The 20,183-nt window shown below is 47.6% G+C and overlaps 1 long non-coding RNA gene across 3 annotated transcripts in view; it reads left to right on the top strand.

Moving 5' to 3' along the window:
* Positions 1-20,183, top strand: part of LOC147689586 (uncharacterized) — a 127,323-nt gene that overhangs the window by 73,615 nt on the left and 33,525 nt on the right. The window contains exon 1 of one of the 3 annotated variants that reach the window (XR_015299871.1): positions 11,411-11,548. The exons of 1 other annotated variant lie outside the window; for it this stretch is intronic. This is a non-coding gene — a long non-coding RNA (uncharacterized LOC147689586). Of the gene's footprint in view, positions 1-11,410; positions 11,549-19,317; positions 19,458-20,183 lie in introns of those variants that run through there. One more of the 3 variants, XR_015299872.1, reaches the window with a different exon arrangement.

The raw sequence follows: 20,183 nt of genomic DNA, 5'->3' as shown, positions 1-20,183 counted from the left end.
CGATCTCCGGGTAGATGGGGATATAGTACTGGGATGGAACACTCGCCGTGATTGCAGACCGCAATTTCCATTTCGGCCAGGGCAATAAACAGCAGTAGCAAGAGGCATCCCGGGGTCTGGGGCCGCTGGGCAGGCACCGCTACGCAACGCCGCCATCTAGTCGCGGTCAGACGTAAAACAAAGAATCTCGCTACTGTCTAACGAGGCGGCCATTTTAGAGCATCCACGATCACTTGTTAGAACGTCCACCTTGTCGATCAGGATTTTAGCAGAGTGTAGCACTTCGGAGTGAAGGGAGACAATAGCCGCCAATAGTTCTCCATAACCCCGAGCATTTCCATGTGCCTCCACGGTCAAGTCGCCTCGCACCACACATCCACCATCACTCCATGACACAGTCTCTCCGGAGCTGCCCTCCATTGTGCACTTCGTAAACACCACTGAAGAAAACCTCAAGTAATGCAAGGCCGCCAGTATTGGCTAAAGGCGTGCAGCTATAGGAAAGGCAGTAAGCAGGTCCAAAAGAGGCCGCAAACAGCGCCCCAGAAGCGAGCCGCTCCGCCCGACATCGAGGGGGTAGAAAGATCGGGGGCCTCCCGCCACCAGCAGGGTAGTGTTCAAGCCCTCGTCCGCAGTCGCGATGTGGACATCTGCACTCATGCAATCTCCATGGATAGTTCACCAGGCACAACCAACGCAGTACCTGCAGTCCAAAGAAGCACACGTTCCAAATTCGGCCGCGTTTGTCGAAAATGATCCGACCGGGTCAAAGCCGCGTCTGACGCCCGGTGTTGATCACCCGGCAGCCGGCCCCAGCGTCCACTCGAGGCCCCGGACTCGGGTCCGCTGCGGGCCGCAAACTTCAGTCGGACATTGCTCCCTCTTGCAGAAAGTCACAAGCCTCAGGATTACACCGCAGGGTGCCCGGGCACGTCGGCTTCCACGTCATGCCTTCTAGAAACAGGATCGCCGGCAGGATAGTCGTGAAGAAGGAGACGGTCTCCGGAGCCGAGGGACTACACGTCCGATCAGGTCGCCATCTTGGCTCCTCCCCCTAGTGTGGCTTATTAAGACGATATAGTCTGCGTATAGTAGACAAGGTAGCTGGAGCCCTCCTAGTTTAGGGGCGTGGGAATTGCAGCCATTTAGTATTGGGACAAGGTCACCTAGGAATGGGTTAAAAAGCATGGGGGCCAGGACGCAGCCTTGCTTTAGGCCTTTTGGTCTGTATGGGCCTTGACAAGGCGGATCCGTCCCCTATTTTTATCTGTACCCAGGTCTCTGTGTGCAGGTTGATGAGCAGATCCAGCAGGGGTCTCGAGATCATCCAGTCGTTCAATTTAGACCACAAAAGCTTCCGATTTACATTATCGAAAGCGGCCTTGTAGTCGATGAAGCAGAAATGGATGGGCATTTTGTTAGATTCTGCTTTGTCTATGAGCATACCCATGCTCAGGATGTTCGTCAACGTGCCTACTGACTTAGCGAAGCCTGTCTGGTTGGCAGGGATTAAGGATCTCTCTGTAGCCCAGGCTGTCAGCTCTTCAAGAAGGGTACCTGCAAAGTATTTTGCCTCGTTGCCAATTAAAGCCACCAGTTGGTAGTTGTTTGGGGCAGCCTTATCTCCTGCCTTATAGATTGGGGAGATGATAGAGCCCCTCCAGGACCTTGGAATGATGTTGAACTGTCGTATTTCCAGAAAGAGGGGTTCCAGGGCTGCTGCCTAGCCTGGCCCATCTTGTTTGTAGAGAATAAGAGGTATGCCATTTGGCCCTGGCGCTCCCTCCTTTCTTCCTTTTTTGATTTGGCGCTGGATGGTGCTTTGTAAGTTCGACAAGTTCACAATATCATTTGGAGTAAAGCATTCTGTGGGCCTTGTGTCAGTAATTGATGTATAATTTTTATAGATGTCAGGCTCGTAATGTTGGTTGTTCCCTTCAGTCTGACTAAAATGGGTGCCAAGAAAGCTAACCCAGATTTCCTCCGAGATGTTTGAGGAAACCCCGTGATGTGCAGGTCTTATGAATGCATTTATTGATTTCCAGAATCTTGCTCCATCGTTCCGTTTAATATCGGAATGAAGTCTCGCCCATAAATTATCCTCAGCTGATTTTTTGCTTCCCATTTTAATTTTTTTAGTGTTGATTTTAGTTCACGTAAATGATTTTGCTTTACGTTATCCATGGGTTTCCGTTGGAGTTCTCTCATTGTGCGGTAAATTAGAGTCTTTATGTCTTTAATTTTCCCTTGGTCTTCTCTAGAGAATTTGCAGAAACTTGCGTCCTCCAGTTGTGACTGAAACTTGGGTCTTGTAGCATACATAGACATGGTACTTTAAAATGTTCCCATTTTATTATTTCACTATCCCCAGAGCGACTCTCGAAGTGCTGTTTTGCCCTTTCCACTAGCGTTCCATCCATTGCTGATGAGTATTTGATTTTTTTAAAGTTGATGGTTTGGATTGACTCTTTAGGCGCTTTTGATTGCTCAAAGTTCGGCTTTATGATCTTGATGATAATTTCTTGGGGACAGTGATCACTTTCCCTGCTACAGCCAATCCGGTATGATGGTAAAAACTGGAAAAAGGGTAATGATATAAAAGTATAGTCTAGAATACTGCTTGTTTTTGTTGAGTGAAAGTTGCGACTGGGGGATTGTCTCCAGAGGTCCTACCGTTGAGGGCCCTAATATTAAAGTTTTCTAGATCTTCTAGTGTCCTGTTACCTAGCTTGGTTTTTTTGGTTAACTGAGAGGTTGCTTGTGTTGGGATGTCCCAAGTTGCATTTTGTATTAGTTGTTCATCTTCCTGCGTCTCGCCCATGAGGTTAAGGTTAAAGTCCCCGGTAAGAACAACATTTGGTATGGATCTTTCCCTTATATGTGTCTCCATGAGGCTACAGAGGTCTTTAATTGCTTTCCCTTTCCTTCTTGGGTTGATGTAGGCATTTATTAGAAGGAAATCGGTTTCAGTATTGCCTTGTTTGGGTGGCAAGCGGATTTTTACAGCCAATGCGGCTGTAGAGGATGGTCCATCTTCTGTTGCTGTCAGTATACTTGTGACCAGTATATAGGTTACTAGGCCGCCTTTGGAATGCCCATATTTAGATGTCCTACTTGCAGCTGCGAAAAAACGTAAGTAGCCATGGAGGTTGGGGGGGTCTGTGACCCATGCCTCTTGGAGTGCCACTATGTCAAATTTTCTGATGTAATTCATAAAATCTGAGTCAGTTATTTTGGAAGCCAGGCCATTGATGTTCCATGAGCATATTTTTAATGAGCCGTATGCGTCTTCCTTTGGCTTGTGGCCAATTTGTCATTCGTTGTTATTTAGTGTTCTGGCAATCCATCCTGAGTCGAACATTTGTGTGTGTTCATCTACAGTGGCTCTAGTGCTATTGATGTGTAGATTGATTTTGTTGCTCCCTGGTCCTACCGCTCCTCTGAGGACCGAGTTTTTTAGAGTATTCATGATGGCTGGAGCTGCCGCTTTTTCCACCGGGACAAGTATGTCAGGGTACCTTGGTTTGACATAAGGCTCTATTGTGATCCCCCAGCTTCCAGCGCTATAAGGTTAGAGGAACCTTCATTGAAGCGCTGGAACGGCGGGACACCTACCCCTCACGCTCGCGGCACCTGGTCGGGCAGCGTCAGCACATAGCAGTGCTGAAGGTGGAGTAGTTGGCCGGATCAAAGATGGGGCAGCGATAACAAACAAGCGTTTGCCTGCACAGCCGCGAAATAAAATAATAAAAAGAAAAAACGTGAGTGGTGATGCGAGTTGTGCGCACCCGCGACCGGAAAAAGTGGTGTGCACATCGCGCGCTTGTGTGCGTTCTAGCAAGCTGGTGGCCGGCAAGGTAGCGCTTTTTGAAGCAGCTACTAAATGTCTCGCAAGAGTTACGTATACGCTAACTCTGGCGAGACCTAAGAATGGCCAAATAATTAGGTGGTAGGCTTTTAAAATATCGATTACAAAAATATAGCTGACATAAATATCGTTGTAAAAATATCGTTTACAAAAATATCCACACCCTATACTTAAACAGGTAAGTACATTAATATCGACTCCAAAATATCGTTGTAATTAATATAGATGTAAAAAATATCGACTTTTTAAAATAATTAAAATTACATTAAATAATAAATAAATATAAGTACTATTAACAAAATACATGACATTACTTTTATTTGTTAACTATTTCAAAAAAATTTACTACACTTTTTAATTATAAACTTAATAAATGTGGACATATAAATTGATTTTACACATTACTTTATATAACAACAATAATACATACATATAATTAAAGTATACAATATATTACTAATTAAAACATTTGATAGCGTAGGAGTAAAAATTACTATTCCCACTCCAGAGGGTGCAACAGTAGGGAAAACTGACCCTGAACCCAAGAAATATCCCTTTAGCCAAGAACTGAAAACTGACCCTGAACCCTAAAAATACCCCTTTACCCAAAAACCCAAAACTGACCCTGAACCCTAAAAATACCCCTTTACCCAAAAACTGAAAACTGACCCTGAAGGCTAAAAATACCCCTTTACCCAAAAACTGAAAACTGACCCTGAACCCTAAAAATACCCCTTTACCCAAAAACAGAAAACTGACCCTGAACCCTAAAAATACCCCTTTACCCAAAAACATTTTCACTAAAAAATCCTGTACACACGCCTAAAATTATTTAAAAAATTAACATAATTAATTACATAATTATTATTCAATTAACTAATTGAAATTAATTAACTATTATTTATTACACTATTTATATTCATTTAAAACATTAATTAATCTATTATTTCATTATATTTAAATTACTTCCCACCCTACTCCCCTATAAACCCACAACCCGCTACGGAACTATTAATACTAAATTCAACTTAAAATACATTATTAAATAATAATATACTACTAAAAATACTACTTTGACTACAAATATTCATTAAAAACACTACATTACTTATAATTATTTAAAAAACGATATTATTGTAAACTATGCTTTTGTAAACGATATTTATTACAACTATATTAATGTTAACGATATTACTTACTTGTCTGTCGATATTCTGGTCAGACGATATTTTTGTCATCGATATTTCTTCCTGTAGATATTTTTGCAGCGATATTTAGGTTAGTCAATATTTTTACGACGATATTCCTGCTCTGTACCAATTAGGGAATACTATTACAAAATGTGCTGCATTATGCTGCATCATTTTCCATTTCTTGCCACATAAAAATAATCAACCCAGTCACATAATTTGGCCATCTCCTGCCACATAATTCCAGTGGCCTTGCATATATAAGATTACTGACCCTTTAATATGCCCCAAAAATGTGACTTTTCGCGTGCCCTTCTTAATGGCAGAGCCGTCCATACATTCTTTCTTAAAGGTTTTGGTTAACAAATATTAATTTTAATAAATGTTACTTAATGCAATATGCTAACGTATATGCATTACATTGAAACAAAAATGTCACAAAAAATTTATTAGAAGCAATTCTAAATAGTTGGTCTAGTTGTATTTTAGAAACAAGTGTTGCACTATTCAAACAGTGGATGTTTTGATGGCTCGGCTGCTGCTCTGGCACTTTGGGCCCAGTGACGCCCTGTGCCGCTCTGGGTGAGTTCTACCTGTGAACCTGCTCTAGTGCACACAGTGAGACACACGCAGTGTGCACCAGTCGTGCAAAGCTGCAACCTTTAGGGGAGGCTTCCTCTACCAGCGCCACTAATTCTGTTTGTCTTGTTTGTGTGCCAAGTTTCCCTATGAACCTGCTCTCCCTGTGCACCTGCTGTAGTGCACACAGTGAGACACAAGCAGTGTGCACCAGTCGTGCAAAGCTGCGACCTTTAGGGGAGACTTCCTCTGCCAGCGCCACTAATTCTGTTTGTCTTGTTTGTGTGCCAAGTTTCCCTATGAACCTGCTCTCCCTGTGCACCTGCTGTAGTGCACACGTGAGACACACGCATTGTGCACCCGTCGTGCAAAGCTGCAACCTTTAGGGGAGGCTTCCTCTGCCAGCACCACTAATTCTGTTTGTCTTGTTTGTGTGCCACGTTTCTCTATGAACCTGCTCTCCCTGTACACCTGCTGTAGTGCACACAGTGAGACACACACAGTGTGCACCCGTCGTGCAAAGCTGCAACCTTTAGGGGAGGCTTCCTCTGCCAGCGCCACTAATTCTGTTTGTCTTGTTTGTGTGCCAGGTTTCCCTATGATCCTGCTCTCCCTGTGCACCTGCTGTAGTACACACAGTGAGACACACGCAGTGTGCACCCGTCGTGCAAAGCTGCAACCTTTAGGGGCGGCTTCCTCTGCCAGCGCCACTAATTCTGTTTGTCTTGTTTGTGTGCCAGGTTTCCCTATGATCCTGCTCTCCCTGTGCACCTGCTGTAGTGCACACAGTGAGACACACGCAGTGTGCACCAGTCGTGCAAAGCTGCAACCTTTAGGGGAGGCTTCCTCTGCCAGCGCCACTAATTCTGTTTGTCTTGTTTGTGTGCCAGGTTTCCCTATGATTCTGCTCTCCCTGTGCACCTGCTGTAGTGCACACAGTGAGACACACGCAGTGTGCACCAGTCGTGCAAAGCTGCAACCTTTAGGGGAGGCTTCCTCTGCCAGCGCCACTAATTCTGTTTGTCTTGTTTGTGTGCCAGGTTTCCCTATGATCCTGCTCTCCCTGTGCACCTGCTGTAGTGCACACAGTGAGACACACGCAGTGTGCACCAGTCGTGCAAAGCTGCAACCTTTAGGGGAGGCTTCCTCTGCCAGCGCCACTAATTCTGTTTGTCTTGTTTGTGTGCCAGGTTTCCCTATGATTCTGCTCTCCCTGTGCACCTGCTGTAGTGCACACAGTGAGACACACGCAGTGTGCACCAGTCGTGCAAAGCTGCAACCTTTAGGGGAGGCTTCCTCTGCCAGCGCCACTAATTCTGTGTGTCTTGTCCGTGTGCCAAGTTTCCCTATGAACCTGCTCTCCCTGTGCACCTGCTGTAGTGCACACAGTGAGACACACGCAGTGTGCACCCGTCGTAAAGCTGCAACCTTTAGGGGAGGCTTCCTCTACCAGCGCCACTAATTCTGTTTGTCTTGTTTGTGTGCCAAGTTTCCCTATGACCCTGCTCTCCCTGTGAACCTGCTGTAGTGCACACGTGAGACACATGCAGTGTGCACCCGTCGTGCAAAGCTGCAACCTTTAGGGGAGGCTTCCTCTGCCAGCGCCACTAATTCTGTTTGTCTTGTTTGTGTGCCAAGTTTCCCTATGAACCTGCTGTCCCTGTGCACCTGCGGTAGTGCACACAGTGAGACACACGCAGTGTGCACCCGTCGTGCAAAGCAGCAACCTTTAGTGGAGGCTTTCTCTGCCAGCACCACTAATTCTGTTTGTCTTGTTTGTGTGCCAGGTTTCCCTATGATCCTGCTCTCCCTGTGCACCTGCTGTAGTGCACACAGTGAGACACACGCAGTGTGCACCAGTCGTGCAAAGCTGCAACCTTTAGGGGAGGCTTCCTCTGCCAGCGCCTCTAATTCTGTTTGTCTTGTTTGTGTGCCAGGTTTCCCTATGATTCTGCTCTCCCTGTGCACCTGCTGTAGTGCACACAGTGAGACACACGCAGTGTGCACCCGTTGTGCAAAGCTGCAACCTTTAGTGGAGGCTTTCTCTACCAGCGCCACTAATTCTGTTTGTCTTGTTTGTGTGCCAAGTTTCCCTATGAACCTGCTCTCCCTGTGCACCTGCTGTAGTGCACACGTGAGACACACGCATTGTGCACCCGTCGTGCAAAGCTGCAACCTTTAGGGGAGGCTTCCTCTGCCAGCGCCACTAATTCTGTTTGTCTTGTTTGTGTGCCACGTTTCTCTATGAACCTGCTCTCCCTGTGCACCTGCTGTAGTGCACACAGTGAGACACACGCAGTGTGCACCGTCGTGCAAAGCTACAACCTTTAGGGGAGGCTTCCTCTGCCAGCGCCTCTAATTCTGTTTGTCTTGTTTGTGTGCCAAGTTTCCCTATGAACCTGCTGTCCCTGTGCACCTGCGGTAGTGCACACGTGAGACACACGCAGTGTGCACCAGTCGTGCAAAGCTGCGACCTTTAGGGGAGACTTCCTCTGCCAGCGCCACTAATTCTGTTTGTCTTGTTTGTGTGCCAAGTTTCCCTATGAACCTGCTCTCCCTGTGCACCTGCTGTAGTGCACACGTGAGACACACGCATTGTGCACCCGTCGTGCAAAGCTGCAACCTTTAGGGGAGGCTTCCTCTGCCAGCGCCACTAATTCTGTTTGTCTTGTTTGTGTGCCAAGTTTCCCTATGAACCTGCTCTCCCTGTGCACCTGCTGTAGTGCACACGTGAGACACACGCATTGTGCACCCGTCGTGCAAAGCTGCAACCTTTAGGGGAGGCTTCCTCTGCCAGCGCCACTAATTCTGTTTGTCTTGTTTGTGTGCCAAGTTTCCCTATGAACCTGCTGTCCCTGTGCACCTGCGGTAGTGCACACGTGAGACACACGCAGTGTGCACCAGTCGTGCAAAGCTGCGACCTTTAGGGGAGACTTCCTCTGCCAGCGCCACTAATTCTGTTTGTCTTGTTTGTGTGCCAAGTTTCCCTATGAACCTGCTCTCCCTGTGCACCTGCTGTAGTGCACACGTGAGACACACGCATTGTGCACCCGTCGTGCAAAGCTGCAACCTTTAGGGGAGGCTTCCTCTGCCAGCACCACTAATTCTGTTTGTCTTGTTTGTGTGCCACGTTTCTCTATGAACCTGCTCTCCCTGTACACCTGCTGTAGTGCACACAGTGAGACACACACAGTGTGCACCCGTCGTGCAAAGCTGCAACCTTTAGGGGAGGCTTCCTCTGCCAGCGCCACTAATTCTGTTTGTCTTGTTTGTGTGCCAGGTTTCCCTATGATCCTGCTCTCCCTGTGCACCTGCTGTAGTACACACAGTGAGACACACGCAGTGTGCACCCGTCGTGCAAAGCTGCAACCTTTAGGGGAGGCTTCCACTGCCAGCGCCACTAATTCTGTTTGTCTTGTTTGTGTGCCAGGTTTCCCTATGATCCTGCTCTCCCTGTGAACCTGCTGTAGTGCACACGTGAGACACATGCAGTGTGCACCCGTCGTGCAAAGCTGCAACCTTTAGGGGAGGCTTCCTCCGTCAGCGCCACTAATTCTGTTTGTCTTGTTTGTGTGCCAAGTTTCCCTATGAACCTGCTCTCCCTGTGCACCTGCGGTAGTGCACACGTGAGACACACGCAGTGTGCACCGTCGTGCAAAGCTGCAACCTTTAGGGGAGGCTTCCTCTGCCAGCGCCACTAATTCTGTTTGTCTTGTTTGTGTGCCAGGTTTCCCTATGATCCTGCTCTCCCTGTGCACCTGCTGTAGTACACACAGTGAGACACACGCAGTGTGCACCCGTCGTGCAAAGCTGCAACCTTTAGGGGAGGCTTCCTCTGCCAGCGCCACTAATTCTGTTTGTCTTGTTTGTGTGCCAGGTTTCCCTATGATCCTGCTCTCCCTGTGAACCTGCTGTAGTGCACACGTGAGACACATGCAGTGTGCACCCGTCGTGCAAAGCTGCAACCTTTAGGGGAGGCTTCCTCCGTCAGCGCCACTAATTCTGTTTGTCTTGTTTGTGTGCCAAGTTTCCCTATGAACCTGCTCTCCCTGTGCACCTGCGGTAGTGCACACGTGAGACACACGCAGTGTGCACCGTCGTGCAAAGCTGCAACCTTTAGGGGAGGCTTCCTCTGCCAGCGCCACTAATTCTGTTTGTCTTGTTTGTGTGCCAGGTTTCCCTATGAACCTGCTCTCCCTGTGCACCTGCTGTAGTGCACACGTGAGACACACGCATTGTGCACCCGTCGTGCAAAGCTGCAACCTTTAGGGGAGGCTTCCTCTACCAGCGCCACTAATTCTGTTTGTCTTGTTTGTGTGCCAGGTTTCCCTATGAACCTGCTCTCCCTGTGCACCTGCTGTAGTGCACACAGTGAGACACACGTAGTGTGCACCAGTCGTGCAAAGCTGCAACCTTTAGGGGAGGCTTCCTCTACCAGCGCCACTAATTCTGTTTGTCTTGTTTGTGTGCCAGGTTTCCCTATGATCCTGCTCTCCCTGTGCACCTGCTGTAGTGCACACAGTGAGACACACGCAGTGTGCACCAGTCGTGCAAAGCTGCAACCTTTAGGGGAGGCTTCCTCTGCCAGCGCCACTAATTCTGTTTGTCTTGTTAGTATCCCAAGTTTCCCTATGATCCTGCTCTCCCTGTGCACCTGCTGTAGTGCACACAGTGAGACACACGCAGTGTGCACCCGTCGTGCAAAGCTGCAATCTTTAGGGGAGGCTTCCTCGGCCAGCGCCACTAATTCTGTTTGTCTTGTTTGTGTGCCAAGTTTCCCTATGAACCTGCTCTCCCTGTGCACCTGCGGTAGTGCACACGTGAGACACACGCAGTGTGCACCGTCGTGCAAAGCTGCAACCTTTAGGGGAGGCTTCCTCTGCCAGCGCCACTAATTCTGTTTGTCTTGTTTGTGTGCCAGGTTTCCCTATGATCCTGCTCTCCCTGTGCACCTGCTGTAGTACACACAGTGAGACACACGCAGTGTGCACCAGTCGTGCAAAGCTGCAACCTTTAGGGGAGGCTTCCTCTGCCAGCGCCACTAATTCTGTTTGTCTTGTTTGTGTGCCAAGTTTCCCTATGATCCTGCTCTCCCTGTGCACCTGCTGTAGTGCACACGTGAGACACACGCAGTATGCACCAGTCGTGCAAAGCTGCAACCTTTAGGGGAGACTTCCTGCGCCAAAGTCCAGCTTCAGTAATTCACGTTGTCATGTTTTTGTTCCACGTTTCACTAATAATGACGCTTCGTGTGACACAGGAAACAAACTGAAGTGTTCTTCGATACACTAGTCCTCGCCAATGGTACTACACATGTTATTAACTTTAAAAGAAGGCAGGGTTATGTTAAATCCTGCAAGAATTGAGCGTGCCTGGGAAATGTGTCTGGACATTGTGTGGACCAATTCTTTGAACATTGGGTGTTAAAGCCTCGAAGAAGTAGGGAGGAGGATTGCTTGAGCGCGCCCGTTCTGTAGTGATTTAAAGTGTATGTGTGTGGGTGCAGAGCAGGTTTTCTTTCTACCCCTCTTGTGTGTATGTGAGTTAAAGGGCCGTGCCCACTCTCCCAAGCAGCGAGTGGGCGTGCGGAGGGCCTGAAGTCTGGATATAGACACCCGGAGGGAGGGACACTCCGTCCTGCGGGGAGAGGAGGCTCGGACCCTGATCGTACTCCAAGTTCTCCTGCTGTGGAATGCGCTTCCTCCCTCGTGACCCCCCCCCACCCCCCCCCCCCCCTTTCCACTCCTCTCCACAGCGCAGGAAAAGACGCGGGGGAGGAGGGAGAGAAGAAAGTTTTGCAGAAGTGCTGACGGATGCACTGGGGCTTCCGAGGACGGAGCTTCTGTGGGCACCGGGCAGGGGACGGGCACTCGAGAGACACCCCGGCTGTGCGGGATTAGAAGCTGGCACGGTAAGGGTGCTCCTGGGCAATGGCGGGGGCATGGCAGCCCCGGGTGGGGGCGCGTCTCGCTCACCAGTTTTGACATCTGTTTCCCTTCAATAGAAGGGTTGTCTGAAAGTGGGTACAGTCTCTGGTCTCCGCTCCAGAGCGCTCGGGCTGGGTACCTGGCACTGAGGCGCTATAGCCGTGCGGTGTGGTGAAGAGGCGCTTGGTTCCCGGGAAGCCAGGGCGCTGCTACCCTGCTCAGCTCTGCCCCTCCCCGGGCCCTGGGACGTGGCAGGGTCCCCTTCTCGCCTCTCCGCCAGTGGGGGCAGGCCACCACCCTCCTTTTGAACCAAGAAGGAGTCACTTTAAAACAGAAACGCAGTTTTTTTTTATTCCTCATTAAAAAAAATGTGTGCAGTTGTTTACACCAGGAGGATGAATTGTCCCACTTTGCTCCCCAGATCACAAGCTTTTTCCTGATTTCACGTTTTCGGCGCACCGACCGTACCTCAAGATACATGTGAAGCGCCCTAATACTCTCGGGCTAGGTTCGCCCTACAGAATATGCATACCTATGAAAAGTAATGCTACTTTAAGAAAAACCTATTCACAAACGCATTTTTAAAATTTTTTATTTATATGATTTTTATATAGCGCTGGCTAGACCCGGAGGTATCAGAGCGCTTTATATGAAGTTCCACAAAATTACATCAATTACAAGTTACATGAGTTACAAGAGAACAGTTCAAGAGCTTAGAAGGGTAAGGGGGTGGGGTGAGGTGTAGGAGAGAGAAAGGATGGATGGAGACGAAGGAGAGTCTGCCCCAAGCCCGGCTGGGCAGGTGACGGCGGAGGGGGAAGCCCACAGCCCTTCTCCCCTATAGCTAACAGGTAACCTCATCAGGGTTCAGTCAAACAGTTAGTATGAAGACACTCGTTTAGAATCTGGAAAAGACTCGATGGCAACAGAATCTTATTTTTAGTCCCTCATAACGGCAGAACTCTCGATGGTGCCACGCCCTGAGGTTCGGGTGGAGTGTATTTTGGCGGGGGTTGAGCCTGGCCCAGATCTTGAAAAGTAAATCATATCCTTGAAGCCTGCAGTCCGGCCCAGCAGTGAGTGTCTGTGTGCACACTGCACACACAGAGCTGGCAACCAGCTACTTATAAACAGAGTAGTGAGCAGTGCAGAGGCGTCGCCTCTCTCAGGGTGAGCCCAGATGAGATGGCTCGGGAGGTTGAGCGCTAGCAGTGTTGATGTGTGTGGAAGTATCCCATCAGTAAAGAAACTTGATGGGGTCATGCACCCCCTGAACACCTTGTTGGGTGTAGCCTCAAGTTTACTTGCACTTTATGTTGGATATTGCGTCAGGCTCATTCCAACGCAAAGATCATGATGTCATCAGGGGCATTTTGTCGGAGGGGCTGCACACAGTAAATTGTGACCACGAATTAGGGTCAAATCCCCCCAAAAACGCACCTGAGGAGGTGAGGGGCGGTGACCTTGCGTGGGTAACCCCCCAAAACATGCAAAGGCACTCCATCAACCCAGAAGAAATCGCTTTCAGGTGTCTTTCTTGGCTATATTCGTCCTCCTATTTCTGGGCTCCGCATGCTTTGTGGACTTTGTAAGAATATATTTTATACCTGATCAGTTACTTCAGAATGTAATCCCGCTCTTGGCTTAGGAGCCCGTGTGTTAGGGTCATTTATTCACATAGTGACTCGTTTTCAGACTTTGTTTCAGTGCCCCTCTTTGCCGGTTCTCCATTTAGTCACATTGTGTGCTCGCACCTTGGTTCGCTGTGGCGCATGGTGCCCGCACCTTGCTTTGATGCGCCACCTGGTGCCCGCACCTTGCTTTGCTGCGCCGCCTGGTGCCCGCACCTTGCTTTGCTGCGCCGCCTGTTCCTGCACCTTGCTTTGCTGTGCTGCCTGGTGCCCGCACCTTGCTTCGCTGTGCTGCCTGGTGCTCGCACCTTGCTTCGCTACGATGCCTGGTGCTCACACCTTGCTTCGTTGTGCTGCCTGGTGCCCGCACCTTGCTTTGCTGCGCCGCCTGTTGCCGGCACCTTGCTTTGCTGCGCCGCCTGGTGCCCGCACCTTGCTTTGCTGCGCCACCTGGTGCCCGCACCTTGCTTCGCTGTGCTGCCTGGTGCTCGCACCTTGCTTCGCTGCGACGCCTGGTGCTCACACCTTGCTTTGCTGTGCCGCCTGGTGCCCCCACCTTGCTTTGCTGCGCCACCTGGTGCCCGCACCTTGCTTTGCTGCGCCACCTGGTGCCCGCACCTTGCTTCGCTGTGCTGCCTGGTGCTCGCACCTTGCTTCGCTGCGACGCCTGGTGCTCACAACTTGCTTTGCTGCGCCGCCTGGTGCCCGCACCTTGCTTTGCTGTGCCGCCTGGTGCCCGCACCTTGCTTTGCTGCGCCGCCTGGTGCTTGTGCCCTGCTACGCTGTGCCACCAGGTGCTCGTGCCTTGTGCCGCCTCGTGCCAGCACCTTGCTTCGCTGCGCCGCCTGGTGCCCGCACCTTGCTACTATACCACCCACCTGAACCTAGATGCAGTTCTGTGGATATGGTTAGTGCGTTCCTCGAATCATCCATCCTTAATCCCAACTTCTCAGGGCTGGGTGATTTTAATTTCCATTTAGAAAATGAGGCTCATTCGGATTCCACAAAGCTGACCGACACTATGAATGGGCTTGGGCTATCCCTAATATCCAGATGTCTGACTCACTGGGATGGACATATGTTAGATGGGGTTTTCTCCAATCATCCATCTATTAGCATACTACCGTCGCTTACTCTTATGTGGTCCGACCACTGTGCAGTTAATCAGCTAAAAATGTAGAAAACTCCATCACACAGATGTGTAGTTTAACAAACCCAGCCCAAACAAAATTCATCCGGCCGAACTGGAAGCCATTCTTACAGCCTCATCTTGGCAATCAGCCGGTAGCTTGGAGCACAGGGTTGAAAACTTTTCGCTCTGGTTAAGTTCGGCTTTGGACACTTTAGCCCCGGTCAAATTAAAAACCATGACAAAGAAAGTTTCTCAGCCATGGTATAATGAGGCTCTTAAGACATCAAGGCAAGGCTGCCCTAGGCAAGAACAGAAGTGGAGGACACACTGAGTCTGAAGCCTATAGAATTAAATTAGCCAAACATAAAAAACGTTTTCTAGTTGCTAAAACTTTTTATTACCCATAGCAGATAAAACTAACATGTGACACAAATAAAACCCTCTTTTAAGTCACAAACATATGGGTACTACCAGTGAATTCCAACTCAGCAGTAACCAATCAAACATTTTGTGATGCTCTTGCCTGCTTTTTTCAAGAGAAAGTAGCAAACATCTTTAACAAATTCTCCGCCGGCAAGACACCCACACTGCCAGAGTTGCAAATCCTCAATGTAGCAATTGGCCAATCTTGGTTGTCCGCTTTTAAAGTACCTTCTGAAGAACAGCTTATGAAGTTAATTCCATTAATTAAATATGGTGCTCCGCAAGACCCCCGCTCTCCAAAAATAATGCATATCATTCACGGACAAGCGGCACAGCACTGTGTTCAAATTTTCAATATGATGTTCTTGGAGGGTGCTTTCCCGGCGCATTGGAAATCTTCCTCTGTTCTGCCTCTTCTTAATGTGCTGGACTATATCCAGACTCCCCTTGGACGCTAAATTGGAAGAGAAACTAATACATGAACAGCTATCTGAGTATATTGAAGAAAACTGTGTGTTGGATGAAACCGAATATGGATTAAGGAAAAACCACAGTACAGAATCTGCCTTGGTGGTAGCCACTGAGGAAATCCTTGAAATGCTCGATAGGGAAGGGACTGCAGCCCTGATTCTGTTGGACCTCTCTGCGGCATTCAATACAGTCAACCACAACATTTTGGTTGACCGTATGCAGAAACTGGGGATAGAGGATACAGCACTTGGGGCCAGATGTTGGTAAATAGTATTTACCGATTCTAAAATATAAATTTTATCGATTCGGTATTTTAGAATCGGTAAATGCTATGTAGCAAAACATTTGGTAAAAATTACCGAATTGGTAAGACTAGGTATTTACCAAATCGGTATTTACCAATTCGGTAATTGCCATTCATTCCTATTGGCCTCCCGGCCCATAGGAATGAATGGCAATTACTGAATCGGTAAATACCGATTTGGTAAAATGGGGGACACATTCAAGGGTGCCTGGGTGTCACTTTGACATCCTGTTGCACCCCTGAATTGTGCTTGTGTGCAGATGTGGCACACATACAAGCCCTAAGGGCATGTATGTCTGCCACATGGCACAGTTGAAAATGCACAGATTTGCATTTTCAAAGGTATTTGTTATTTCCCACCAACTTATAGTTGGTGGTAAATAACGAATCCTAAAATGGGAAAAGCACTCATTTGAGTGCTCCCTACATTGCAAATTCGGTAATTTACCGATTCCGTATTTTAAGGAATCAGTAATTTACCGATTCCTTAAAATACCGAATCGGTAAAATACTGAATTTGCAATTTAGACCACCTACATCCCAAATGCCCAATATCGGTCGGTAATGGGCGAAATTCGGTAATTTCGGCCGTTACCGACCGGTATTGGGCCACCTACATCTGGCCCTTGGTCTCCTTCCATCGTTTCTAGCAAACGGGCAACAAAGAGTGGTGTTGGGTAAATTTACATCCAGGCCCTTCTCTCTGCCCTGCGGAGTCCCACAGGGGCCCCACTTTGAGCCCGACATTGTTTAGTCTTTGTCACGCCGCTGGCTAAACTTATTCAAAAAACTATTTTTTCCTTAGCCTCCTACCAGATGACAGTCAAATTGTGGTGTCTCTGGTAAAACATGAGAACCACTTGGGCCACGTACCTGCATGAGCGCTGTGAGTAATTGGATGGATAACAATTGCCTTAAACTGAACACTGCAAATTGTGAAAATAATTTTTGGCAACAATCTATCACTTTGGATGCCGGAATTGTGGCCTCCTGAGTTAGGCCCCCTCCCAGAACCAGTAACTAGAGTAAAAAACCTGGGGGCATATTACCATCAAAAGCGATAATTATCGCTATTGCTTGGTTAGAGACAAAAATTTACCGCAGAGCTGCGGCAATTTTTACCGCAAATAAACCTTTGTATTACCAAGGTTTATCGCAAATGCGATAAAAATCGGCCGCAATGCATGAATATCGCTGAAAAGTCAGCGATATTCATGCATTACTGAGCTAATGCTCTTAGCCATGTTATCCACCTCCCATTGGATAACATGGCTAAGAACTGCTCTGGGCAGGTGTTAGCTTTTGGAGATATGTACGCTTAGCGCGAATATCTCCAAAAGTTGGTAATAGGAGATAGCGATATTAGCGACTGTTTCCAGTCGCTAACATCTTGGCACGCCCACTTTGCATGTCATTAGTGATAAATATCACTGACATGCAAAGTGGGGCCCAAGATGGTCGCTATCTCCTACTAGCTGTTGCTAACTGGTGTTAGCGAGAGCTAGGTAATAGGGAGATAATTTTATCTCCGCTTTCTTGGCTTTTAAAGCCAAAAAAGCGGAGATAAACCCCCTTGATATTATGCCCCCTGGGTTTTTGCTGGATAAAGAACTGAAGCTTAAAGATCAAGTGAATAAAGTTACATCTGCCTCGTTTTGCTCAGAGGCTTGTAGAAAATGTTTTTAAATTCTTGCCATCAGAACTTATGAAGACCATAATCATTGCGCTTGGACTTTCAAGGCCCGATTACTGTACTAGCTTATATGTCAATCTCTCAACAGGATCTCTGACTGAGCTTCAGACGTTGCAGAATGTGGAAGCTCCATTCCCTTTTAAAATTCCTAAATTTGAATCGTCAGAGGAGCCATCGGGAAACTTCATTGGCTGCCAGTCAAACACGTGTTGGGTTCAAGGCACTCGGCCTGGCCTACGAATCATTGCAGAGACCTGGGCCAGCTCGGTTCAAGGATAAGCTGAAATGGTATATCCCCGGGAGAACACTGCAATCAGGGTCTGCTATGAACCTTGCATCCCTCCCTTCAGGAGAACAACCTGGGCTGGGAAGAGCTTTTTCAGGACTACAGCTCTGATCTGGAATAGCCTACCCTTGGAACTCGATGCTGCCTCCTCGCTATTTTTAGGAAAGCCTTGAAAACCCGGCTCTTCTCTCAGGATTAGGAGATATCCGAGCATCTGAAAGGACTACCATTTTTGTAGCTGTTCCTGTCCTCAAAGCGCCAAGACGCCCCTGGGCAGGCTTTATAAATCTCTCATTCATTCATTCCAAAGTTCTCTTCTGTGTTTTTCATCGAAATAGAGAACTTTTTATCTGTCAAGTAACATTTAAAATTTTGATTTCCAGAAAAAGGGAAAATAACAACCACTAAAATTCTAGCAGCAGTACACTAAACAAGCATTGGCAAAGTCAGTAAGACTTGTCTTTGGGACCTGTTGGCTTGCCAATGCCCTTTGGCGATGCTGTGCAGCACCGGCAAACATTTTATTAAAAAGAACAGGCACAATGATGCTGTGGGGCATCATTTTGTAGGTGTGCTCATGTGTTGTCTGCATACGCGTCTAACAAATTGCACTGGAGGCACTTTTCAAAAATGTATTCACCTGTCTGAGATGGATTGGTAAATTAAATAAGAAAGAAGTAGCACGAAAACACTTTTTTCGGAGGAGGGTGAGGTGGGTGGGCAGAGAGAGGGGCTGGCAATCCTTTACTGCCTGGTCCTCCCCTACCTCCAAAAATTGAAAATATTTATATTTTAAAAAGACGAGAGCAAGGAGAGTGTGAGAAAGCAACATAGAGCACAGGGAGCCGGGAAGGGTGGCTGGGAGAAGACCATGCAAGGATGCTAGAAAGTAACACGAGGGAGACAGCAACACAGAGCATGGGGGGAGCACACAAGGGAGAGAGCTTGAAAATATGCACTCTCGTGTAGTGCTTACGTATACAGAAAAAAGTAGTTCCCTAAAAGTGAGCAGTGGAAGGCTAGAAGCCAGCCAATCAGAGTTTGCAAAGAGGAGGTCCTCCAGGGAGGGATAAGCACACAATGGACAACCTCGGGCAGTGAAAGCTATCGAATAAGACGTAAGCAAATGAGAGTGACAATGAAGCCAAGCAATGGGTGGGCAGTACGCCCCTATAAACTATTGATCAGCTCACAATGGGCCCTTTGCAATCAAACGTTATGCGATGTCTGACAGTAGGCTCGGCCTGAAAAGGGATGAGGGCAAATTTGTATTTCCTGTACAAAGGAAGTTTCAAAGTCTGCCTTTCGTGAAGGTTGTTTATGCTTCTGTAGTTTGCAAAGCTGCAATCACATAAAGAAGTTTTTGCAAAAGCATTCATTGTGAGCGAGTAATCTCAGTAAAAAAGTGTTTGCTGGCCTGCTTCAGCAGTCTTTCCCCTCACGTTTTGAACTATTCAACCATCAAAACTTCAGACCCTAATTTCAAAACCGGGCAAAAAATATCTGCAAACGTGGAACATCTTTGAGCATGTTCTGTCAGTTGTTTTCAGATTAGGATGACGTTTAGAGTTTGTTCGCATCATGTCTGTAGAAGCACGGGGCTTGTCTCCCAGTGAGAAGATGAACCCACAAAGCATCTGTGCACATCATGGCCCTGGGGGGATGTCCCATGACAGGGGCAGCAGAGGGGGTTCACCGCATGAGCAGCAGCTGAAGCTCGTGGTTTCCTGCTGCAGACTTCTCTTCTTGAACTCCTCCTCCCCCTTGTGCGTGTTCCGGATGGTTGGTTGGTTGGTCTCTTTTTATCAGACTGCTGCTGGTGGTGGTGGTTCATCCCTCACTTATTAATGAATTCCTGTAGGACACAGGTTAATGAGTGCCAGACGCTCCTGGGGTCCCTGTGAATAAGACTTCAATTTCCTTTGAAATGTGTTCAAAAGAATGGCAACGCAGGTTTGTGTTCATTATATCTGTATGTTATGTTGTGTGTCAGTATGTACTAGTGCGTCTTGTTTAATTGTTTTTAATTTTGTGTGCTTTGAATTCCATTTTGTAGTGCCTTTGTTTTTTTGTTTTCCTTATGCTTTTGGTTTGAGTTTTGTTCTTTTCTTACTTTGCTGTGACTGTTTGTTTTTTGATACGTTATGTTGTGTTTACTTGACATGCATCTCTCCTGATGGTCCTTTGTGTTTACCAAAAGTCCGGAAAGACGGTCGGTGTAGATGCCCACTCGTGACGCCAGAAGAATCTTTTAAAACAAATCCAAAGAGCGTCCAGTTTTAAACAAAAGCCGCCGCCCAAGAAATAGTGTGAGCAGGCAGATATATACAAAATATCTTGTATGGGAAACCTCTCCCAAGTTCGGCTGGGTAAGGAGAAAAAACGACCGTCCACCGCAGGATTGTAATAAAATAATCCAGAAAAAACGACTTTCTGATCCAAAGAACCTCGGGGGAAATAATAATTGAAACACTGCCTTTACTCGAAAAGTCACAGAAATAAGAAACTGTACTTAAGTTGGAAAAATTCCGGAAATCACCCATTGATAAAAGCGATTGCTGAGCTACCAAGTAGTGATTTTAAAATTGAAATCTCGTCCTGAAGAAGGTGACAACTCACATCACCGAAACGCCGCGTCGACACATTTCATTATTTTGTTTTTTTAAAGTTTTTAATATT

The sequence above is a fragment of the Lissotriton vulgaris genome, chromosome 9, assembly GCF_964263255.1.
Source record: "Lissotriton vulgaris chromosome 9, aLisVul1.2, whole genome shotgun sequence".
Classification (NCBI taxonomy): domain Eukaryota; kingdom Metazoa; phylum Chordata; class Amphibia; order Caudata; family Salamandridae; genus Lissotriton; species Lissotriton vulgaris.
The sequence above is the reverse complement of the archived record's forward strand: the minus strand, read 5'-3'. Positions and strand labels throughout refer to the sequence as shown.